Here is an 11,193-nt window from a genome sequence, read left to right as displayed (position 1 = left end):
TATCTTTTCCATCTATTTACTTGCTTATAAATAGAAACTCGAAATCACTTTTACAATCATCCAAACTTAGAACAGAGGCAAAATCAGAGCAACTTTGTTTCACTTAGGCATATATTCAGTATTTTAAAGTGGTAATCGCTTCGCATTGGAGTGTTACCACAATTGTGTAATCGAGTCTGTGATAGAGTCTGTAATCGAGTTTGGAGCACTTTGGAAGGAAGTTAATCCTGCCGCCATTTTCATTTCCGCTTTGCAATTTATTCAACCCTCCGATTGGAGCAGGTTTTTATTACTTGTCTTTATCTTATTTATTTTCCCGCACTCGCTTTACTTTATTTATTTCTCGCACTCGCTTTACTTTATTTATTTCTCGCACTCGCTTTACTTTATTTATTTCCTCGCACTCGCTTTACTTTATTTATTTCTCGCACTCGCTTTACTTTATTTATTTCTCGCACTCGCTTTACTTTATTTATTTCCTCGCACTCGCTTTAAATTATTTATTTCCTCGCACTCGCACTACTTTTATTTACTTCCCGCACTCGCACTACTTTTATTTAAATTAATGCACTTTTACTTTACCATGTCTAACTAAATTTATAAGGTTAGAATGTAAGGATCGTAATTGAACCGATAATCCGTACGATTGTTAGTGGAATCACTTAAGGGCTATTTTAACTTTCAACTTAAGTTTTCCCGCACTTCAATTCCGTTGAGTAAGATCGAAAGTCGTCCAACGTCTATCTAAACTTAATTTTTTTTAACTATTTCAAAAACAGGGAAAGCGCTTTGTTTAGTTCATTAGGAGTTTTTAACTTAAGAAGAAAAGAGATTTTAAAACTATTTTCGGACGCGTTTATAAGTTTAGAGTCTGGTTCGTGAGAACCTTTTTTGGTTAAGAAATCCAGGTTATAATACTTTTCAACTTAGTCAAGATACTATATTTCTTAAAAATAGGTTTACTACTCTAACGCAATGCGCGCCTTTTTATAAGTGACAATAAGAGGGTTTGATTAGGGAGTATAACTCGGTTCTGAATACGCGAAAGCGACAGTTCCTGTTAAATTAGTTCTTTTCAAAGTAGGAAACATTGCCCATAAGTAGCTCTATTAGCAAGTACTTGGATTATTAATTGATCACGTGAATTACATTCGACCCTGTCTTTATTAATTGAAATTTATTCAATACTTTACTTTTCATTGCACACTCTAAAAACACCTATTTTGATTGCCTTTTATAAACACCATAACAATAGATAACGATAGATTGACACTTGGTCTCTGTGGATTCGACAATCTTTTATATTACTCTGACGCGTTCGTATACTTGCGAAAAACCGCATCATTTTCCTTACGGAATATGTTATACTCTTGTGGACTTTCGCTCTCTCTGATTTCTTTTCCTTTGTGGCAATATTTCCCCATAGAGCATTAACGTTTACATTCATACCATACGCATCATGAGGTCTCTTAGGGACCAAAATTTGTTTCTATATGTTGTTATTTAATCCCATTCTACTGAGTCGACATGAAGATTTTAACCTTTGCCTCCTCAGTTAGAATGTCCTTAAATATGGCAGCTGTAAGACCCCAATTTTGACCCTAAGATCCCTCATGCAATTTCGTCATAAGCATTAGCATTGGGATCATACCTTGGCATCCTCCTTACCCCTCTTTCATTGGGTTTGTTTTGGGAGAGATCACCAAGAACTTTGTGATTGTATCGTACTTGTATATTATCATTTTACTAATCAAAATACCAAAAATGTGTCTTTGCATTTGCCTAACTCTTTTATAGGTAGGGCATGATCACATTGATTCATCAAGTTCCTATCTAGAGTTTGAGACCCTCATGACAAATAGCACAACCATAAATTGATCCAAGAATGGTTATAAGCATCATATATGAGTTCCATTTATTCCTACATGTTATATTGATCAAGTTTTCTTCAAGAGTTTGGGAGTGATTTGCCTTAGAAACCCTAGTTTGACTAGGTATCTTGAGTAACTTCTCCAACAAGATATATTACCATTTGATCAAATTTCTCAAGGGACACTTCAAAATTCATCATATTATGCATATATGATCTACCATGATCCAAGAAAGTCCAAAGAATTGAAGGTTAGCAAGTTGGTTGATGGTGGTTGGCCAGATGACTTCATCTGATCAAAACTGGGTCTCCCTAGACCCTATCTCCTACAATTTTCACCATATGAAAATGATTGCAATAGAAACGTTACTCTAAATTACATTCCAAACAACTTTCATGTTGAGACCTAGAGCTATTTTTCTTGGAAAATCATTTTCTATGTTGAAACATTATAGGTCATTCTGTCTAAACCCTAATTTGAATGTCAACTTCCCAAGACCATAACTTGCTCAAGTTTTATGAGATGAAATATTTCCAAGTTGCACAATCAAATTCAATATGTCTATATCTACTTTTATGTTTGGATTGAGAGCTAATTCAACTTTTATGAGCATGTGATATGAGGTTACATTATAGGTCACTTTTGACCTATACCATTGAACAAGTGATATTTCCAAACTTCCAAAATGCATAACTCTATCATTCCAAATCCAAATGACATGAAATTGGTGACCATTATTAAGGTCTTTGAAAGAGATACAACTTTGATGAATACACTTTTCTCATTTGAAGCTCACATAAAAAGTTAAGCAAGGTGGAATATTGAGATATATGGTTTGACACTTAGAAAAAATTTTAATATGTCGAAATTTCCAAACTTCCACCTCAAAATTCATCATGTTCCAAGCTCCAAATGAAAAAGTGTTGAACATGAAAGTTGTTCCTCTTGAACTAACCTTTCCAAAAAAGTCCAATTTCATCCATTTTGGACAAGAATGGCTAAGTCTGCGCATGGCATGAACATTGCATCATCATTTGGCAAAGATCAAACTTCAAGTCTTCATATACATTGCCTTGCATTCCAAGTTGATTTGATACTTACTCACACTCAATTATGGATCAAATGGAATGATTTCATGGGCCTGTACACGCCCATATACACATGCATCACCCATTTCCAATTTCGGAAAGTCATTTGGAAGGTGCAAATATCACATGATCCAGCTATAAATAGAGCTACATATGCTCCGAATTCAACACACATTCGCGTCAGCTTTGATCCTAAACCCCTAACCCTTCCATTTGAGAGGATAATCCTGAGAATTTCCATTGGAAATTGAGTTGAATTCTCGCTGTTTTGAGATTCAAAACTCCAGGGATCCAAGACCTTTTGTGCATTCTAATCCACTTCTGCAAGCATACTGAGCAAGATCAAGCACAAGCCAAAGCAAGAACAGTTGAATCCAGACCTACATTGAAGGTACTTTCTAGAAAATTTCATCTCTTCGATTCTCTCTTAATTCCACTCAATTCTCTTGGATTCTTGGTTGTCTGAAGTCCTACCAATATAGGCAAGAAGATTGAGTTGCTTAGAGGTCAAATCGAAGCAACTCGGTTGACACACCTCAAAATTCAACTCCTCATATCTTTATATATATGTGGAGTTAGTTAAAATTGAGGTCAGATTCGTGCTATACGCCATTTTTTTCTTTCAGATCATGTCATTCTTTTTCATTTTCTTGATGGTGATGAGTGAACCAGTCCGGCCAGGGTCACCGGAGAAGATGACCGGCCTTTGGACGTTGATGATGTGTTGGCATGGTTCAGAGCCATTGATCCTTTTCAAATTGTTTTAATCTCGTGTGTTGCTTTTAAATACCAAGCCTATGTCGCGTTGACTCAAGTCCACCATGGAACGCGCGCTGGTGGCCACTTGATCTGCCACTTCAATTAATGAGGGAGATCAAGTGGTCCACGTTTTTTTGTTATTTTCTGATTTTCTTTTATTCCTTTTATTTTCACTAATTCATATTAATTTTAATATTGATCCAAAAAATAAGAGAGTTTCACCAAAAAAATTCAAATAATTTCCTCTTTCATATTCTGAATTAGAATTATTTTTTGGATCATTATTAATATTTTTCATGATTTAATTTATTTTTCATTTGTTTTTAATTGTTTAAAAATACTTTTAAGTCTTCAAAAGCTCTGAAAATTTTTCTCCAAGGTCCTTTGACCTTGTTTGACCTATGATGAATCTCATGGCCATTTATTTGGTATTTTGAAGAGGTTTTAGGAATTTGATAAACCATATTTAATTTAAATGTATTATTTTAGTATTTTTAATTTGAATAAATGCTAATTAATTTTGTTGACCAGTTGTGATGACTTGTTTGAGTTTGACTCTTGTTGTTGGGCCTTGGTCAATGTTGATTTGACTTTGTCAAGTTAATATCATTGGATTTAGGGGATTGATGGAATGTATATTCCATCTCCCAAAATGAATGAATGATATTAACTTGGTAAAAGTCCTCCTTTGACCAATTTGAGTTTTGATCCATTCCCCTCCCTCTTCATCTCATTCCCCTTCTTAATGCATTCATCTCATTTGGCCTATGATATCTCAAAGTCCTAAAACTAGTTAATTGAAAAATTGACATGAGTATGGATGAGATTAGGCCACACCTTTTGCATATTGTTTTTGTGTGTGGTATGTTTCATGATCATAGTCCATAATACTATGTCTCTAACATGAATTAACACCAAAATTCTATTGTCCGGCCTCAAATAGTTGTGACTTCTACCTAAGTCCAATTACGATTGCTTAACATAGCGCTAAATTTGTGACATAAAAAGCATAGCATTCTAGTTAGTGAGATTGTAAGTCTCCCCTCTTTCATGATATTGTGTGGAAACTTGGCCTTTTTTCCTTCCTTTGGAAGATGTCTTGGTTCAAGGATCCATGCTTGTGATAAGTGGGTTGAGTATTCTCCAAAGAATGTCTAAAAAATGAAAAGCAAAAGCAAAACAATACTAACTTCTAACCTATTAACAACTAACTTTTAATTTCAAGCCATTTACTTTAATGTCATTTAATTCTAGCTTTTATACATTTGCCATTGTTCATATCATTCTAATTGTTTATGTTAATGCAATTTTCACTTTGTCCACTTGGACCATATTGTGTGATATATCTTGTTTGTATATACTTTGCCTGTTTGTGTGGTCTTTGACCATTAATGTACATAATAACAACAAAAACCCTAAAAAAAAATTGTGTGGACTGTTGGCTTGATCTTGGACAAATGGACTTAGAACTTAGGCAACATTCCTATGCTAAAGGACTTGGCCAATTCCAACTTATTGTGAAACCAAGTGCTTGCAATTTGAAACTTCATCTGATACATAATTCAAGATCCTTCTAAGTTTATCTGCAACATGATCATTGTGTAGCTGTTATTTTGAACCTGTGACTTGTGGAATTCATCTGTTATATGGGCTATCTTTGAAGAAGATCATGGAATGGATAAAGCTTGGATGTGGCTATCTTTATTTGATTCCTTTGCTCTTCAAGATAATATAATTGTGCATTTGTGTGTTGCTTGGTTCTAAAAGTCCAAGGGAATTCTGGGTTTCTATTGACATTCTTGTCTATTGGATTGCTACCCATTTTGTCAGATCTTTTCAACTCTCAACTTTTAATTTTGTGCATAGGATTAGTCCCTCCATCTTCTCCCCATTTTTTTAATTTCAAAATCTCTCCCTCCCTTTTCAAAATCTTCTTTGTTTGAACTTATTTTGTTCTAAACTTTGACCATTTTGCAAAAAAGATAGAAACTTTGGCCTTATGCCATTGTATTTTCAAACTTCTTTTCTTAAATCAAACTTGTAAATAAACTTAACTATACTTGACTTAAACTTTCAAAAAGCCAAAAAAAACTAACTCACGAACTACGAGGTTTTGATCCCTCATTTTTATGTTGGTACGTAGGCACAAGACCGAAGGTCTTGCCAAACACAAAAATATAATTAATGAATTCTTCTCTCATCCCCCCATTCTATTTCTTTGTAAACATCATTTTTGTACCAAATACATATGCACACAAAAAGGGCTCCCTAGGAATACCTAGGACACTTTGGATGCTAACACCTTCCCTCTGTGTAACCAACCCCCTTACCTGTAATCTCTGACATTTTATTAGTTTTGATTTGAAAACTTCTTACTTTTGGTTTTTCTTCGTACTTTTTCCCTTTTCCCTTGGAAACAATAAAAGCGCGGTGGCGACTCTTGTTATTTGATCTCTAGCTTATCCATAGTTTGATGATCATGAATTTACCGCTACAGGTATGATGACACCTTCACCATTGGTCATTGTAATTTGATTAGGACCATTGGCGATGATGTCCCATACACCCTTATCAACGGAGTTGATATGGATAAACATACAAGCTTTCCAATAGCCATAATTTTCTCCGGTGAAAATAGGTATTGTATTATACGCACCTTTAGGTTTGGTAGCCATCATCTAATAAGAAAATCTTAAGATCAGAAACAATCGGAGCTCATAATATCACTTGTTATACGATAGGTCTAGATCTAGAGGGGGTGAATAGATCCCAAGTTAAAATTTTACTTGAAACTTTGATTCAAAACATTTTTGGCGTGGAAGCGCGTTTCAAATATTTCTGGGATCCAAAATCATCTAACCGAACCTACTATTGAAAAGCCCAAATATGCGTAATAGTACCAATAAAATGATAATAATCCACAAGTAAATCAATAAATATTAAGCAAAACTAATTGAATACTCTACAATAGTAAAAGTTTATCTCCAAAGATATCTACACACAAAAATCTAAGTCAAACAATTTGTCGAGCACTTGTCGTGCGAAAAATAAAGTTTGGAATTTTATATGGTGTTTATTGTTCTAAGAAACCCAATCACAGCCAAATGGTTAATGATCAATACAAAAAATACAAGATTCAAAATGTAATCAAAATTATGATCCAAACTATGTTGATCCGGTGATCAAAGCGATCGACAATTTGCAAATCAAAAAATAAGAGAGAGAGAGAGAGAGAGAGAGAGAGAGCAAGGATTTGTTTAGGTAGTTCCCCAATCGACCTTGTTATGGGTACGTCTGCCCTCAATTTGAATTCGAATTGAGATATTAATATAATAAATCTTACTTTGCAAATATATGAATACAAGAGGTGAGAAATCAAATCTCACAACCCATAAGTTTGTTCTTGACTCTAGCACCTCCAAAAACCTTAATCAAATATTGATCAAGTAACCAACAATGCCGCTTCAATTCACCTATTGTTTCTACTTCCTTGCATGATCTCTTTGACTCAAGGCTTTCCCCCGGTTGAATTAATCCCAAGCGCACACTTGTTGAACCCAAGATTTGTCAACACGATCCACTGTTTCACTCTACTCCCTTGCCGATACACCTAGCCTCAAGGCTTTCACTCGATCAGATCCGAATTGCACAATTTTGTCAAAATCCTTCAAACCCTAAATATCTTGAAGGAAACCCCCAAACTGGTTTTCTTATTTGAATCCCTCAAAGATCGCAACCCAATATTCTCAGTACAACAAACCTAATTGGACATTATCAATCCTAATCTAGATGACACCCAGTCAAAAAATGATTATGTGTAGTTTGATTACATGTATACATAGATTGAATTGAAGATGATGAGATGCTTTGAAATCATGGATTCATGTAGGTTTTACTCACTCTAGAAATCTTACTAGAGAATGATGCAAGTATGAAGTATTTATATGCATTAGTGATTTTGGGCAAAAGGAAATGCAAAGGAGGATAGAAAAATGGGGATTTTTGAAGAAAAATATCGGATAGGTCGACCTATACAGGTTATGTCTTGACATGTTCAATGCATACGTCGACCTATCCAAGGTCATGTGTCGACCTATGACAGTTATGTGCTCCCTATGTGTCGACCTGAAGACTCGGTACATGAAACAGAGACCACAGACTTTAATACAGCAGCATGTGTGTCGACCTATGGACTTCATGTGTCGACCTATAGCCAAGAAAATATTCCTATAGGTCGACCTATAGTTCTATGTGTCGAACTATAGCCAGAAAAAAAATCGTAGGTCGACTTGTACTGCTATTTTTCACAAAAATTGCTTTTTCATGCATGTTTGATGCATGAGACCTTTCCCACATTGTTTCCAAATACTTGTATGCTTCCTAATGCTAAGATGCACATAGAGATCTAGAGGATATCGTTCAATATACATTTACGCTAAAATATCCTAGTTTTGATATCATACAAAACACATCTAATGGAAGTTGCACTCACAAAAAAAAAATATATATATATATATATATATATATGTATATATATATTGTACATCAATTGCATCAATTTAACATATAAATAACAGAACAGTAACAGCAACATTATATAATCGTGCAGTAAACAACAAAATAACTTATAATGCAGACAATGAGAAAAAAACTGGTAAATAAATAAATAAGTAAACAAAAGAACTAGTATTGCAAAATTCTAAAATAAATTTCAAGAAAAATATTTCGGCAAGGTTATAATAGGAATGATCAAAAGTGCAACAATTTCTAACTGTGAGAAATAGTTGCTTTACAAAAGTTCTTTTTTGTCTAACAATTACTCTAGAAAAAATTGGATAATGAAAAACTTAAACTTAAACCTATTTATAGAGGCAAAAACTGGTAAAACAAACATTTGGAATTCGTGTTGGAGGAGTGGAAAAAATATATATATTGAAGTGAGAGAAAAGTGAGTCTTACAGTATTATATATATATATATATATATATATATATATATATATATATATATATATATATATATATATATATATATATATATATATATGGACGGAGGAAAAAAAATTATATATGGGGAAATAATTATTATAGTTAAAAATTTGAATATAAATTACTTCTGGTAAAAGATATCAATTTCTAAAATTGGAAGTATAAAAACTTTAAATTATTATTTTCAAAAGAATTATATTATAAAAACATTTAATAAAAAATATATATTATCAACTAAATCTTTAAATAATAAAAAATTGCATAATAATAGATATATAAACTAATATCTTTAACAATGCTTTTTTAATTAATTCTTCAGTATTAATCTCTCAAGTAGGAATCTTCTTCTATTAATGATATTATTAAATGTTGGAAATCCCCAAAACCTATGGAGATTTTCAATCAATCTTGATGAACAAGATTGTTATTATCCACACAATAGCAATGAAAAGAGAAGAACAATGGAGAAAGAAAGAGTGTATAGAACGATGAAAGAGAAGAAGAATTAAATTCTGCAGAGTTTCTCTCTACCCACAAACTGTGGAAAACGTGTTATTCACTTTGCAACTGCAAAATACAGTGAATACAATGTATTGTGAATACTCTATTCACCTCTATTTCAAAATAAGGGTTACTCCCTCTATTTATAGATTTAGGTTAACTTGGACATCGAGGCAAGACCCAAAACTGTAAGAGCCCAAAACTATAAAAGCCCAAAATAGCTAACACTACTAAATAGGCATAGGTGGTTTGACACTTCCTTACTCTATCGAGCAACCTGCTTCGACACAAGGAATTACAATTCAATACACCACTTAATCCATTGTGTCTAAGCTATATACATTCATCATAGCTCTTAGTCTTTTGAACACTTCGACTTGCACTCCCTTCGTCATGATGACTGCAATCTAATTCTCAGTTCTGCAGTGTTCCACGTTCATCTTCCTATCTGCTACCTGCTCTGAAGATAATGGAACCTCATCTCGATGTGCTTGCTTCGACCATGTGCAATCGGATTCTTCGCCAGATTGATAGCTGACATGTTGTCGATCTTCATGGTAATTGCTTCATGACTCTTCGATGTTATCTCTTCGACCAGATTCACCATCCACGTTGCTTGACATGCACAAAGAAAAGCAGTTATGTATTCTGCTTCGCACAATGATAATGCCACTACTGGATTTTTTTCTCAAACTCCAAGCAACTGGTGCACCACCTAGCATAAACACATAGCCAGCTGTGGATTTTCGATCCTCAACATCACTACACCAACTTGAGTCGGTGTATCCCACTAATTTGCATTATTTTCCTTCATCAGCTACAGGAAACAAAATTCCATAGTCTAGAGTTCCTTTTAGATACCTTAGTATCCTCTTCGCTGGTGCTAGATGTGATACCTTTGGCTTCTGCATAAACCTACTCAGCATACCTACACTGTATGCTAAGTTAGGCCTTGTGTGACAAAGGTATCGAAGTGACCCAATAAGTCTTCTATATTGGGTTAGGTCGACATCATCTTCATCTGAATCCTTCGACAGTTGTAATTTGGGCTCAGTTGGAGTCGAAGTTGGGTTGCAATCTTGCATCTCAAATCTCTTAAGAATTTCGCATGCATACCTTCTTTGATGCATCATCAAACCTTTACCGCTCTGGTAGAATTTGATGCCAAGGAAATATGAAATGTCACCCAAATCTGACATTTCGAATTCCTTGTTGAGATCACCTTTGAATTCTTCGATCTCCTTCTTGCAGCTACCTGTTATCAACAGGTCATCGACATAAAGGCATAGTATAAGCAATTCACTCTTGCTTCTTCTTACATATACTCCATGTTCAGATTTGCACTTCATGAATTCCTTCTCCCTTAGAAAACCATATATCTTCTTGTTCCAAGCTCTTGGAGCTTGTTTAAGTCCATACAGGGCTTTATGCAGCCTGTACACTTTTCTTTCTTCGCCATGTTTCATAAACCCAGCTGGTTGTGCAACATAAACTTCTTCTTATAAGGGGCCATTAAGGAATGCACATTTTACATACATCTAACACATCTTCCAGTTGTTCATGTTTGCTAGACCAACAACCAACCTGATTGTTTCGATCCTAGCAACAGGTGCAAAAACTTCATCGAAGTTGATTCCTTATTTCTGAAGAAATCCTTTCGCCACAAGTCTCGCCTTGTGTTGAGTCACTTCTCCTCTGGGATTCAACTTTACCTTGTATACCCACTTTACATCGATTGCCTTTTTGTTTTGGGGAAATTCGACAAGTGACCAAGTGTTGTTGACTTCGATTGACTTCAACTCTTCGTCCATTGCTTTCATCCACTTTGAATCTTTCAATGCCTCGGCTACATTGACAGGTTCGACATCTGCATAGAAAGCATAATGTACCAGCTCACCTTCATCATTGACCACATCATCTGATGTAATCACACATTCTTGCAACCTTGCAGGCATGTGTCTTGTTCTTTGAGGTATGCTTGTGCTCG

This window comes from Lathyrus oleraceus, chromosome 5 (assembly GCF_024323335.1).
Source record: "Lathyrus oleraceus cultivar Zhongwan6 chromosome 5, CAAS_Psat_ZW6_1.0, whole genome shotgun sequence".
NCBI classification, from domain to species: Eukaryota; Viridiplantae; Streptophyta; class Magnoliopsida; order Fabales; family Fabaceae; genus Lathyrus; species Lathyrus oleraceus.
Note: the sequence above shows the minus strand (reverse complement) of the source record.